General features: G+C 62.8%; 1 protein-coding gene across 8 annotated transcripts in view; it reads left to right on the forward strand.

Annotated features, from left to right (window-relative positions):
- ADGRB1 (adhesion G protein-coupled receptor B1) overlaps positions 1-13,814 on the forward strand; it is an 87,380-nt gene that overhangs the window by 43,006 nt on the left and 30,560 nt on the right. The window lies entirely within an intron of this gene.

Here is a 13,814-nt window from a genome sequence, read left to right on the forward strand (position 1 = left end):
CTGGCCACATTCTGAGCCCTGACCTTGGTCACACACTGAGCCCTGACCCTGGTCACACTCTGAGCCCTGATCTTGGTCATACACTTATCCCTGATCCTGGTCACACTCTGAGCCCTGACCCTGGTTACACACTGAGCCCTGACCCTGGTCACACTCTGAGCCCTGATCCTGGTCACACACTGAGCCCTGACCCTGGTCACACTCTGAGCCCTGACCCTGGTCACACTCTGATCCCTGACCGTGGTCACATTCTGAGCACTGAGCCTGGTCACACTCTGAGCCCCGACCCTGGTCCCACTCTGAGCCCTGACCCTGTGTCTCATCTGCGTGTTCACATGCAATGACGCATGTGTCATATGCTTGCAGGGCCACCCTCCTGCATGTGACACACTCGTCTTAGAAAGAGTGAGTCAGAGGCTTCCACCCACAGTGCAGACCCTCCACCTGCCTCGCCCCAGTCACCGGCACACACTTAGACACAGAGACTCAACATCCACCCTCGAGGCGACTGCTCATGCTCTGCAAACATTGGGCCCTGACAGCCGCCTGGAGTCCCCCTTGCCCCAGGAGCTCAAGTTATGTGACCAAATCCTACCCTCAGCCCAAAGACCCTGGATCGCCCACTCCTGAACCCTGGCTGACAGCATGGCCCAGGGACTCCCCACACCCCTTTACCAGCCTGGCCAGTGGCAGTGAGGGCCTGGGGAATGGGGGTGTGATGGAGGGAAAGGGAGGTCCTTGCAGAGTTCCCAAATGTCCAGGAGGATGGATGGGTGGGTGGATGGCAGGTGGGTGGAGGATGAGTGGATGGAGGATGGACGGGGGGGTGATGGGTTGGGCAAGGCCGGGAGTTCATCCTGGGAGTTGAGTTCTGTGGTTCTGAAAGAACAGCTCCCGGGTCTTCCCCTCATGGGAAGTTGCAAGTGTTCGCAGTCTCCTTTTTAAAAATGACTAACTCGGAGTCACACAGAGCATAAAAGTCAGAGCTGGCCAGATGGGCAGAGATCACCTGCTCTGCCCTCCCTCGAAAGTGGTCCACTGAGGCCACTTTTGTGGGCCCATATACTAGCGTGGGGACGTTAGTATAGGTCAGAGCCTGGGCCAGACACCCTCGATGGTGCTCGTCCTGCTACGCCAGCATTTCAGGGGGTGTTCTGCCAGATGCCAGCCCCATGAGGGCCCCGGGAAGAGCAGGGCTCCCTGCCCACCACATGCGCATCAGCTGTAAAGGCCCTGAGAAGTCCCACAGCAGGCTCCTGTGCAGCCGGGTTGGTGTGTTGCTAGCTAGTGGGCTCTCGGCCCCCTGACTGTCTGGCCCCTGAGCCAGCGGAGCAGACACTGGGAGAGTCTGGCGGAGGGGGTGACATCCTGCACACTCTGTCGGGCTCCTTTCCTGAAACCTGACCCTTCCAGGCGCCTTTAGATCTGCTTGTTTCCTCCCACGAACTTTCTCTGTCCGGCTGGGGAGACTGAGCCCCAGGGTGCTGTCTGACAAGCCCGGGGTTGCCCTGTGGGTCATTCCAGTCTGTGCTCCCCCAACCTGTGCAGACCCCCAGCCATGCCACACACAGAGGGCCCAGGCTGGGGGCAGCTGTCCTGGGGACACTCAAGACCCAGGCCCGGCCCCTTTCCTGGGCTCCCTGCCCAAGTGTGTGTCCTGGTCCCTTTAAGAGCCTTGCTCCCCCATCCTTGGTTTCCTTGGAGAGGGCAGTGAGGGGGCAGGCCAAGGCGGGTGAGCGGAAGGGAGACTTGGCAGAGTCCCCAGGTCGCTGTCAGCGGCCGGTTCCCAGCCCGATTTCTCCCACGCCAGCTGTTGCTGTTGGGGACAGAGGGGGCGGGCTGAGTGGGGGACGGGCCCAACACAGAAGGCCTCTTTGGTGGTCTGGGAAGGGCCTCGGGATCCACACCCTCACTGAGCATGGGGGAGGATGTGCTCCACTTCCCCCCAACCTGGGTGGGGCTGGGGTGGGGCAGGCGTGGAGGGCTGCTCTCAGGTGCGAGACCACCCACCTGTTCCAACCTCCCCCCTGCCCAGTCCTGGACTCAGCCCAGCCCCTTCCCCAGCGCCCACTAGTCTCTGAGTCTTTCTCTACTTTGTCCCTGGGGGGCAGCGGGGGCGCCAGAGCCCAACTTGCCTGTCTCCTTGGGTTTGGGAGCTGGAGGGAAGGGGTGGGCTGTGAGGGCATGAGGACTGAACCTGGGGTGGGGCAGTGAGTGCCCCCCACCCCTCCCTGGCTGGCAGCCCGGCTGCCCCCCACTGCCCTCCACCCCATAGGCCCCCCACTGCTTGGCCCCTGTGCCCTCTTCTCCTCCTCCGGCCTCAAAAGCCTCCTGCTCCCTGAGGCCTTCCTGCCCACTTTCCTACATCCCTGCCGCTGGCCACTTCTTCCCTGCTCAGACCCCAGTTTGCAGCAAGTCCACTATCCCTGTTCCCTGCTCTCTGTGGGCCCCACCTGAGGGCAGGGCTGGGTCTCGTCCATGTGTCTCCATGCTGGGCCCACAGTAAGCCTTCAGGAGGTAAACAGAGACCACTGGAATGCATCCCGTGTGGAGGGGGTCCCTTGTCCTCCAGGGACTGGGGATTCACTCACTCATTCATTCATTCACTCATTCGTTCCCTGAACACATCTTTCCTGCGTCCAGTCTGCCCAGTGCGGTCTGACCGTGGTAACAGGGTCCTGCCCTCAAGGTGCCCCCACTGGAGTGCCTGCTTGGCCTGCGTGTCTGAGGACTGGGGATCTGTGGGGTCCTACAGCCTCACTTGGCCCATCAGGACGGCCCCTCCCTCGAGCTCAGGAATCCCTGGTTCTGCCTGCGCTGGCTGCGCTAGCCCCAGCCTCAGTTTGCTCAACTGTACAATGGGACAGGACGAGTGCCCACCGCCCCCTGGTCCAGGAGGGTACCGCCCAGCACTCCCCCACCTCAGTGCCTCCCAGGCAACTGCAGAGGGTGGGGCTGCCAGTCCTACCCAGAGCTGTTCCTCCTCTGCCCACCCCTCCGCTGCCCACCCCTCTCCTGTTCCCTCCCTTGGCCCCTGCCCTGCCCACTCCTCCCTCGCCCCCACCCCGGCTCTCCTTCTAGAAAAAGCACTGCCGGCTGCCGCTCGGCCTGTGGCAGCCCTGGTGAGGAGCGTCTGGGGAGGAGAGGGCGGGGGCCTGTGCCAGGAGCACAGTGGGGGTGTCACAGACACGTGTGCTCCAGGCTCCAGGTGTATTGGTGTGGCAGGGGCTTCTGGGGATGGGGGCATCTGGACGGAGGGTCAGGGCACATGAGCCTCCCAGGGGGCTGCGTCCAACCATGTCTCGTCCCCGTGCTTTCCCACCTCTGCGGGCCTCCCGTGTGTCTGGTGCCCATGCGTCTGCACCCGTGGTGGGTGGGTGCCATGGTGGAGGTATGTGGCCTTGTGGGCATGGTGTCCATGGAGACACGAGGGTGAGGGGACGGGGCCAGTGAGTCTGGGAGGCACAGAGTGTGGCCAGCCCCGAGCTCCAGGATCTGCTGGACAGGAGTGGGGGTGGCGCTGGGGCGGCATGGGGCTGGCTTGGTTTCGGGAGGATGCCTGTCCCGGTGGGCGGTGGGCGGGGCAGCTGCGGGGCAGGGGGCAGGTTGAGCCGTATTGTCTGTCCTTGGTCAAGAGGCAGAGCCGTCAGAGGCCTTGGAGGAGGAGTGGGGTGGGGCCAGGGGCTTGGGACTGGGCAGGGCTGCTCCATGGCCTCCTCTCCTCCCTTCATACGTCACCCTCACCTCCAGCCCCTGCCATCATCGCCCAGCCCATCCCACTGTCACCACCCCCACCCCACTGGCTCTGCAGTGTCCCGCCCTACTGAACCTGTGCCCTTTGGGGGACAAGCGGCAGGAGCCTGGAGTTGCCCTTGGGGACGGGGGGTGGGCCCACCTGGGAGCACAGAGAGCAGAGCCAGGAAGTAGGAGGGTGGGGTAAAGTGCTCAGCCGTGCCCGCTTCCCTCCTCCCACTGAGAAGGCAGGCTCTGAGAGGGGCCGGAGGGGCCGCCACAGGGTGCAGGGGGAACACCTGCCTCGGGCTGTGTTGGTGCAGAAAGTGGTGCACGTGGCCACAGAACAGGGGACTCTGGGGAAGGGCCTGGGTCTGGCTGGCACACAGGGTTCCTTCAGGGTACTCCTGGAGGGGATTTCATCCATCTGCCTGTCCGTTTGTCCATCTGTCCTTCTGTTTGCATGTGCCAGAGCTCTGTGTATCCTGGCAATGCCCCACCCACATGGAGAGCTCATGCCCCGCCCAGCACTTTGGCCTGGCTGCATCGTCCCAGGAGGAGGGGTCAGTGGTGGGGGCTGCCTCCTGCCCAACCCTGTGCTCTGATGTCTGTTCCTGCAGGGGTGCCCCCCGCCTGCCCAGGCCCTGTCCTGCTGCCTCCCGCGGGGCCCCAGTCCCCCTCCATCCTCCTGGGGGCCTCGCCCACTGCTCTCAGGGCCCACTCCACACTGTTCCTGCAGTGTCGTCCTGTCCACCCCCATCCACTCCTTCCAAGGCTATGCCACGTGGGGGAGCCCCCAGGTCCAGCGTACCCACCTGGAGGCACCCAACACAGTAGCCGGGTGGGGTGTGAGGGGCAGGGCTCTGACCTCCAGCAGACCTGGGCTCAAATCCCGGCCCTGTTCTTTATAATGGGGTGACTGTGGGGAGGCCCCTTTGCCTCCTTGAGCTTCAGTCTCCACATCTGTAAAGTGAGGTGCTGTGGTTCTGAATGAGATGATGTGTGTCGAGTAACCAAAGGCAGAAAATGCCCACAAGCAGGCGCCATCATTGTCCCCTGTTCTAGGAGGGCTGCTTGGATGAGAAGGGCCCTTCCCTAGCTGGCACTGTGTCCTGTGCTGGGGGCCAGCAGTGAGCCACTGGGACAGAGCACCCACCCTCAGGTGACTGGGGGGCTGGGGCCCATGTGCTGGGAGTGAGGGGCCAACTCTGGGGTGGGCTTCCCGGGGAGAGAGAGCTTGGGCTGGTCGTGAGGGGTGAGCTGGAGTCCACTGGGAGGAGGGTAGTAGAGGCCCCCAGGCCAATGCGCAGCATGTGCAAAGGCACCGAAGCAGAGAGTGGTTGAGGTGCTAGGGAACAAGTGGTCCAGTGAGAAGTGGGCCTGGGGCCTCCACCAGCCCCTTGCCCAAATCCCCACGCCTCTTTTTAGGAGCAGAGAGGGGTGAGCTCCCTGGCTTTGGAGGTGGCCAAGTAGAGGTGGAATTGGAGTAGGTGTGTGGAGGGACAGAGCTGCACTTCCTGGGCACCTGCTCTGTACCTGGTCCTTCTGCCAAAAGCTCATTCCATTCACCAGCCCTGGCAAGTTCAGACCAGGCCCCAGACAAGAAGCCAGAGACTCAGAGAGGTGGTGATGTTTGCCTGGGGTCACACAGCGACCCCAAGTTGAGTGACCCTGCAGTGCCCACCAGGCTCCTTCCCGCAGATGGCCCCCAGTGACCCTGAAGAAGCATGGTGAGGGCAGGGGGAGGGGGCAATGCGGGTCCATGCCACGGGGATGCACCTGGACGGTGCCCTTCTCCCTCCAGACACTTGCTTCCCTCTGCTGGAATGTGCAGCTCCTCATTTTCCGAGGTGGAAAAGTCTTAATCAAAACCCCAATTCCCCAGGCAGCTCAGTGGTGTGCGCCCCTGCTGGTGGTATTGGGGGGCAGTGACTGTCCTCATCTCTGCGGGGAGCCTTCTCAGGATGTGGAAGGGCAGGATGTGGGGTAGACACAGGAAGGACTCCCAAGTTGGCAGGGAGGGCACAGTGACCATGGTGGGTGTCCGTTCTCCTTTCCTGTCCTGGTGCAGGGGCACCTGAAAGAGGGCAATGGTGGAATACCTTGAGGTCACCTGGGGTGACTGGGCCTTTGGGAGTCAGGTGAACTGGGAGACGCCTGGAGGGTGGGGTGGTGGTCGGGGGTGTGGTGGACAGTGGTGATGGTGTGGCTGCCCGAGTTCAGTCCATCATGGTTGATGGGGATGGTGGCGAGACCTCCTGCAGGACATGGCGGGTGCGGAGTAAACTCTTGTTGTTGAAGGTTGGTGGTGGGGGTTACCGGCTAGTGTCGGTCCTAGTGACAGTCGTGGTGCTGGTTCTGAGGCAATGAGGACAGTTATGGTGATGTTGCTAATAGTGGTGGCGACGCTAACCATGAAGGCACAGTAATGGTGGTGGCAGTGGTAGTGACGAGTGTGCTGTTGAGGTTGGTGGTGTTGGTGGTGGTGAGAACGATAGCACTGGTAATGGTTGTGTTGTTGATGGTGTTGTTGATGGTAGTGATGATGGTGATAATGTTGGTGCAATGGTGGTGGTGTTGATGGTGTGATTGTTGGTGATGGTGATGGTGGTAGTCAAGATGGTGCTAGTGGTATTGGTGTTGATGGTGTTGGTGGTGATGTAGTGATAATGGTCATGGTATTGATGATGTTGATGGCATTCTTGGTGGTGGTGGTGGTTGCAATGACTGTGCAATGATTATGGAGGTGGTGTTGTTGATGTCGCTGATGGTAGTGACGTGGTGGTAATGATGCTGGTGGTGGTGGTGGTGATGATGGTGATGGTGGTATTATGATTGTGTCATTCTTGTTGGTGATGATGGTGGTGGTGGTCTTGATGCTCATGGTGTTGTTGGTGTGGTGATGTTGTGGTGGTGTTAATGTAATGGTGGTGGTAGTGGTGATGGGTGATGGTGGTAGTAATGATGGTATTGTTGATGGTGTCGATGGTGATGTTGTTGATGTTGGTGGTGGTTTCAGTGATAGCTGTGAGGGTGGAGATTGTGGTGACAGTTAAGGTGGTGTTGGTGGTGGGCTCAGCTCTTAGGGGAATTTGAAGCCCCCCTCCCCATGGGATCCAGGACGCACCCATGGCACAGTTAATGAGCCAGACTGCAGCAGACAGGGTCCAACGCCAGCCAGGGTGGATGAAAGGACTGGTTGGGAGAGCAGAGGGGAGAGCTCATGAGGCCAGAGCAGTCTGGGAGGTATCTTGGAGGAGACAAGGCCGGCTGGCTGTGACAGGTGGAGAGGTTTGGGATCTGCTAGAGTCAGGGGCATGCCCATGGGGTGCCCCGTGCCCAGCAGGCCAGGGAGGTGCTTGCTGAACGAATGAATGAATGAATGAGCATATCAGCTTCACCCTCCAGCTACACCAGTGGCTGGAGCATGAAAGGGTGTGAGTGTCGGGCCAGTGGCTCCTCAGCTGGCAGGGGTAGGTGACAGGCCAGACGGTGCACCAGGTGAAGTTCTGAGTGAGGGGCAAAGGACTCAGGTAGGATTCCTGGGGTGCAGGCCTCTGAGCTGGGAGGAGTCAGCAGGTAGAGGGGTCGCAGGACCCCAGCCCTCCCAGGCCAGATCCCTTCCTCGTGGGACCAGGGGGCCCAGGGTCCACCCTCTCCAGGGGCCCCAATCTGCCTGGCAGGCTGCTCTGGGCCTGTGGCCCGGCCCGGGTGGGCAGGGTCGGGGAGGAGAAGGCTGCTGCACCTGGGAAGGGCAAAGTTTCTGGCCTGGAGGCAGGCCTGTGGCTGGAAGCCCTGACTCAGTGTGCAGCCGGCGCCGCTGCGGAGAGAGGAGGTTGGCGTCTTGGCATCGTGGGGAGTGTGGGAAGCCCTGGGGACCCTGGTCACAGAACCACAGGTGCCGAGTGAGGCTCAGACACTGTCGGTGCTGGGTCAGGGCCTGGAGAGCCAGCCCCACGGGCAGGGACACGGGCCTGAAAGGGCGTGGGTCTCACCTGGCAGCTCACTCAGCAAGACCCAGGTCAGGCAGGTGTCCATCCCCCAGGGCCCAGGATCACAGACACCGGGGTCCCCTCGGAGCACTGCCCCAGGCCCTGAACTGAGGGAGATGGAGCTGATGTGGCCAAGCCCTGGGGAAGCAGACGGAGCTGCCCTGGGGCCTCTCACGAGCTGACGGCCAGATGGGGCTGAACATGGAGGGGGAGGTCAAGGAGGTTTCTGGAGGTGGCAGTGGTTATGGGAGCCCTGAAGGACCAGGCTGAGTCAGCCAGGGGACAGGATGGGATGTGGTCAGAGGCACAGCCAAGATTCAGGTCTGGAGGCCCGAGAGGGTGCCTGTGTTCTGGGTCACCAGTCGTTCCTCCGGGCTGGCATGTGCAGGCAGGGCCACCAGGCCGAGAGGGGCTCCGGAGTCACCAGGAGCTCCGGCTGCTGGTGAGGCAGGACCGAGAGAGGCGGCCCCGGCACAGCAGCAGGGCAGGACCCGATGGAGGGCTGGTGCGATGCTCAGGAACTCACGGGTTATCCTGGCAGGCTCCCTGGAGGAGACAGCACCAGGCTTGACTGTGGCTCAGGATTCAGCAGGCAGAGGAGGGAGATGTGCGCTCCTGAGGGGTGGAGCGTGACTTAGCAGGGCTTGCGCCTGGGATGTGCGGTAGGGAGCACAAGGGGAGGCCAGCCCATAGAGGGTCTTGAGGGCCAGGCTGAGAAGTTTGAGTGGTTCCTCGAAGTCGGTGCCTGCAGAGACGCCTAGCCCACTCCCTGTTCCCCCACTGGGGTGTGCTGTGCCCACTCTGGCTTTTCTCTGCGTGTGGGAGGACACTTATGAGTCACTCACACTCCAGTGTGAGCTAGCCCATCAAACCCCAGGGGACTCTGCCGGGCACAGTCCCATAATAGCACCCGCTTCGTGGGCTGGCAGGAAGCATCATGCACACAGCCAAGGCCCTGGCTCGGTGGGCGGGCTGGCAGGTGGGTGGGGACCCTCGGTGCTCCCCGTGTCACTGTCCCCTGATGTCCCATGAGTGTGCTGGGCCCTGCGCTGGGCACTGCATCCCTGTGGTCTCCCTGAGCAGCGTGCGGGGGAGGATTCGTGCCCACTTCACAGGGGAGGCAGCTCGGCTCCCAGCGGCTGGGAGGAAATGGGCCCAAGGGTGGGTATAGGTTCCCCCTTCCGGAGCCAGGCTGGACGAGCGTCATCCGGATACTGGCCAGGTGGCGGGAGGGCAGGGGTGCCACAAGGCTGTGCCTCTTCCTAGGGCCTCCAACACTGCGTGGCTCCCAACACTCTGGGCCCCGGGTTGGTGCCTTGGGGGGCTGCCTAGCCAGGGTGGGGGCCAGGCCCGCTCCCCTTGTCCTGCTGGTGATGGGAGCCAGGCTGCCCTCTCTGAGCTACCCTCACTGGGACACGAGGACAAGGCTATGGCCCTGCACTGGGTGCTGAGGGTGAAATGAGGGGCTGCCGGGGGTTCACGGCCTGGGTGTGGCTGGAGGGGAACACTCGACCGGGAGAGTGGGGAGATCGGGTCGGGGGAGGGGGGCAGTCCCCGGGGCCCTGTGGGTCCCTGAGGGCGGTGTGGCCTTCGCTCTGAGTGAGGGGGGCGCTGTCGGGGTGTGGAGCAGGGCCATGTGACCTGGCATGTTTCAACTGATGGTGCTGGAGCCGTGCAGAGGACCAGTGGGGGCCAACGGGGCGGCAGCCGCAGGGCCAGGGTGGTGGGTGGCCGAGGAAAGGGAGCAGCAGTGGACTCGCAGGGCATTCTGAAGAGTAGGCTGGGTGGATTGGCTGAGGGGGTGCCTGTAGGTGTGGGAGGGAGGGGGGGAGGGGCCTGGAGGTGTCCGGTGGGCAGCGGAGGGTTGGAGGGCAGAGGGGGTGTGCTGCTCAGTCCTGGCTGAGCGCCCGTCCCCGCTGGTGTGCCGACAGCAGAGTGAGCGAGCCAGGCCCAGGGCAGGACCCAGGAGCCATGAGCAGAGCGTAGCGAGGTGGGAGCAGAACCAGGCAGGAGGCGGGGGGCCAGCGGCCAGAGGCTGCCGGTCAGGGACGGCCTCGCGGGGGAAGCCGGGGAGATGGAGCAGCCAGGCCGGGCCAGCACGTCACGTCAGCTGGTCTGATGGAGGGGCACAACTCTGCCCTGGGGGCCCTGTCTGACGGGGGAAACAGCCCTTCTCTGGGATCCCTGATCTGAGGGGCTGCCGGGGGCCCCGCAGGGTGGGGCCCCTGCTCTGACCCCCGGGGCCCCCTGCCCTTCTGGTCCCGGGAGATGCCACTGCCCCAGCTCCTTCTCTCACGCTGGACCTAGGGAGGTAGGGAGGAGCCGGTGTCACTGCCCCAGATTCCTCGGGTCTGGGCCCGGGAGGGGGGCCTGGCTCTGTGACCCAGATATTCCGAGTTTCTGACGCTCAGACAGGAGGCAGCAAATGGTCTCCCACGTGTGGCAGCGGTCGCTGTGCACAAGAGGAGGGACTGACCTGCCTGTGTCCCAGAGATGGGAACAGGTGTCCCCTGCAGCAGGAAGAATTTCAGTCAGAGGTGGGGAAGAACTTCCAGATGTTGTGGGTATAAGACGATAATGCGTCCTAGAGGTTTTGTTGAAAGGAGGGCTAAGGGGCCGGCCCGGTGGCGTAGCAGTTAAGTGCGCACACCCCGCTTCGGAGGCCCGGGGTTTGCAGGTTCGGATCCCGGGCACGCACCGACGCACCGCTTGTCAGGCCATGCTGTGGTGGAGTCCCATATAAAGTGGAGGAAGATGGGCACGGATGTTAGCTCAGGGCCAGTCTTCCTCAGCAAAAAGAGGAGGGTTAGCATTGATGTTAGCTCAGGGCTGATCTTCCTCACACAAAATAAAGGAGGGCTGAGGGTCCCCTGACCTTTCCCCAGCAGAGTGTGCCTAAGATGCAAGAGGGGGCCCTCCACCCACCCACCTGTTCCGCTCCAGGCAGCCCTTGGCTGATGTCCAGCGCAGCATGGGAGGCTCGGCCAGCCGCCTGGGAAACCTCCACTGACCAAGTTCTTTTCCTGGCTTGGGACGGGGCCTTGAGCAGGTCAGCCCTCTGGCCTGGGTCTCAGGTTATCCTTGGGGGTCCTGTCCAGATCTGTTCTTCAGAGTCCGGTGGTTTAGAAGTTGTAGGCCTTGTGGGGGCGGGGGGTGTCAGACAAAGAAACTGTAATCCGGCCCCCCGATGTCTGCTGTGTGGCCTTAGCCAATCGCACCACCTCTCTGAGCCTCAGTTTCTTCATCTGCCCAGCTGAGTTGAGGGTTATTGCAAAGATTAAACGATAAAGTGCACAGGAAGCTGTTACTATTGAGGTGTGGGGAGGGAGAAAGGAGTGGGTCTCTGTCCCTGTGCTGCATGCTCCTGATACAGGCCACCGGGGGCTGCCGGAGCCAGGGGACATTGGAGTGGGGAGAGGCCGAGGCTGGGGAGCCTGCACTGCAGTCCTTCAGGGTCCAGGTGAGCCCCAGCTCCCCGGCCCCTGGGTCCAGCAGCTTCCAGAGTGACCAGTAGCTGCCCACCTCCTGGGCTACCAACCCGACCCGCTGGTTCTCTGGACCAGGGGTGGGCGCCTCCTGTGCCCTCCACGGCCCGAGGCTCAGGGGCAGGTCCTGGCCTGACCCCTCAGCAGGGTGGGAGCCGCCCCTCGCTGTCCCCTCCTCCAGGAGGCCGATAAGCTAATCAGTGCCCACGGAGGGAGCCCTGCGGGGCCAGCTCCTGGCCTGGTCTGGCGTTGTCCCAGGAGGTGGCCGGCAGCTGTCTGCCTGGCGCCCTGCAGACCCGCCAATGCCGGCTGGGAACCTTCCAGGCTGCTGGCCCCAGTCAGCCTGGCTCCCCTCACCCAGGCCTCAGGGTGCTGTCCCCTGCTGGTCCTGCCAGCAGCCCTCAGGCTGGCAGGAGAGCTGGGTGTCGGGTCCCCTCTCCCCTCACAGGAGGGGGGCGGAGGCAGTGTCCGTGCCTGGATCAGGAGAGGCAGAGCCAGGATCTGAATCCGGGACTGGCTGGCCACAGAGCCTGCCCTTAGGAGCAGCCGCACGGCCGCCAGTGTTGTGGATGAGCCGGTCAAGGTCAGTTAGAGAGGGAGGGGGAGAGGAGCTTGTCTCCGGATGGACGGAAATGGCCCACAGACTCCTCCTGGGAGCGCACTGTTCTCGACTCCTGTCTTGGAGTCTGGTCAGCGTGCAGTGCGGGGCTGCAGCCACACGCGCGTCCCCAGGTGTGAGGACCGGGCAGTCCCGGGGGACGGAGGGATAAGGGGGACCGGGGTCAGCCAGGGCTTAGCACTCCCTGCTTCTGTCCTGTGTGGTGCTGGGGGACGAAGGGAGACGGCAAGCGGGCATGCCTGGGGCGGCTGAGTGAGGCCTTGAGAATCCTCTGGCTGAGGGTGCGGGGCCGGGCTGGATCGGGGCTGTCACTGAGAGCTCCAGGTCTCTCCAGGACCCTGCCCTCCCGTTCTGTTACTGACTTTGCTCAGGTCTCGTTTCTGCTTCTGTGGGCAGTGGGGTCTTCCCTTCTCCTGGGGAAGGAAGGGGAGAAGGGGTCTCTGCCAGGGCTTACTAGGCTGTGCCGGGGACGCGGGGCCTGCAGGGTGGCAGGCCAGGAGCTGGGGCCACGCAGGCAGCCGAGCCCCTGGCTTCCATTCCAGCGGCTGGGGTCAAGGCTGTGGCCTCCATCCTGGCCCTGGCTGTGCTGGGCTGTGCTGTGTGACCCGGCGTGCCTCGGCTCCTCCCAGGCCTGTGGAGGTTCAGGTGGCCTGAGGCTGGAAGGCTCAGGCAGAGGAGCCCCCGGAGCCAAAGAGGCTGAAGCTGCAGGGCCCCTCCCAGGCTGATGTCTGCTTCTGCACTCTCTTTATGCAGGGCTCCTAGAATAGATGAGCTTCGGGCCTTCCAAACCCTGGCCCTGTGGACTCGGGGCACAGTGCCCATGAGAGGGACATGCCTTCCTCTCGTTGCACTTCAGATGCGCAGACAGGCCGGGAAGGGAAGGGCCCTGATGCACCCCGCAGAGCCTGGGGCCGGCCCCCCACCTCACCGCTCTGCCTTGCTGTCACCTTGGGCACATCCTGCCCCCTTGGGCCTCAGCTTCCCTCCTCTGTGAAATGGGGACAGGTCCTTCCCTGAGGGTAGAGAATCGAGAGAGAAGCAGACCTGAAGGCATCCAGCTGGCTCAGAGCGTGTCCCTTCTCCCCTGGCCCCAGGAGCTCAGAAAGGGGATTGGGTAACATCTCAAATTCGACAGAAACCGCTCTGGGCTCTCAGATACCTGCAGCTGGCGATTCTAAACACTCCCGAAGACGCTGACACAGACACGGGAGCACTGTGCTGGCGCTTAGTGGGTGTCCGCCCACTTCGTCCTCTGGACTGTCCCCTTCCCCATTTCAGAGATGAGGAAACTAAAGCTGGGGTGTAGGTCACTTCGCGAGGTGACACAGCCAGGATGTAGCCAGGGCTGGTCGTGTGCAAACCCAGGTCTTGAGCAGAGGTGGCACTCTGAGTGTGTGGGGGGGGGGGGGCGGGGGGGCGGGGTCAGGCCTCTGAGGAGGGCACTGGGCAGGGAGCAGCTCAGCACCCAGCCCACCTCTGATGCAGACGTGCCATGGGGCCGCGAGCTGAAGGCTCAGAAAGGCCCCTTGCAGCTCCATCATCCCTAGGTTGGAAGTGGGCTGAAAGTATGTGAGGGCTCTAGGGTAGACACAGGAAGACCCCTGCTGCAGACACCTGGAATTTTCATTTTCTTCCCAAGTCCTGGGGCAGGTGCTGGGTCTGAGTTATTTGGGGCGTGTTGAGGCCTTTTCAGCCCTGAGGTCAGAAGGAGACAGCTCCCAGAATTGCAGAGTGAAGTCCTGTCTTTTGGGGCAGCCTGGAGTGCCCCCACAGCCCGTAGGCTGGGGCCCTGGGATGGGCCCTCCATGGGCACCTCTGCAGGCCAGACCCCAGCAGGCTGAGAAGGCAGGTCCAGCCCAGGCAGTGTGGCTGGACACTCCCAAGTTCCTGGACACGAGGGCGGGCCTTGAGTGGGAGTGCTTGGATCAATAGCGACTGGTTTGCAGAGCAGTTCAGTCGGGGTGTGGAGACCTCAGGAGTCCTTTG

Source organism: Diceros bicornis, chromosome 21 (assembly GCF_020826845.1).
Source record: "Diceros bicornis minor isolate mBicDic1 chromosome 21, mDicBic1.mat.cur, whole genome shotgun sequence".
Classification (NCBI taxonomy): Eukaryota; Metazoa; Chordata; class Mammalia; order Perissodactyla; family Rhinocerotidae; genus Diceros; species Diceros bicornis.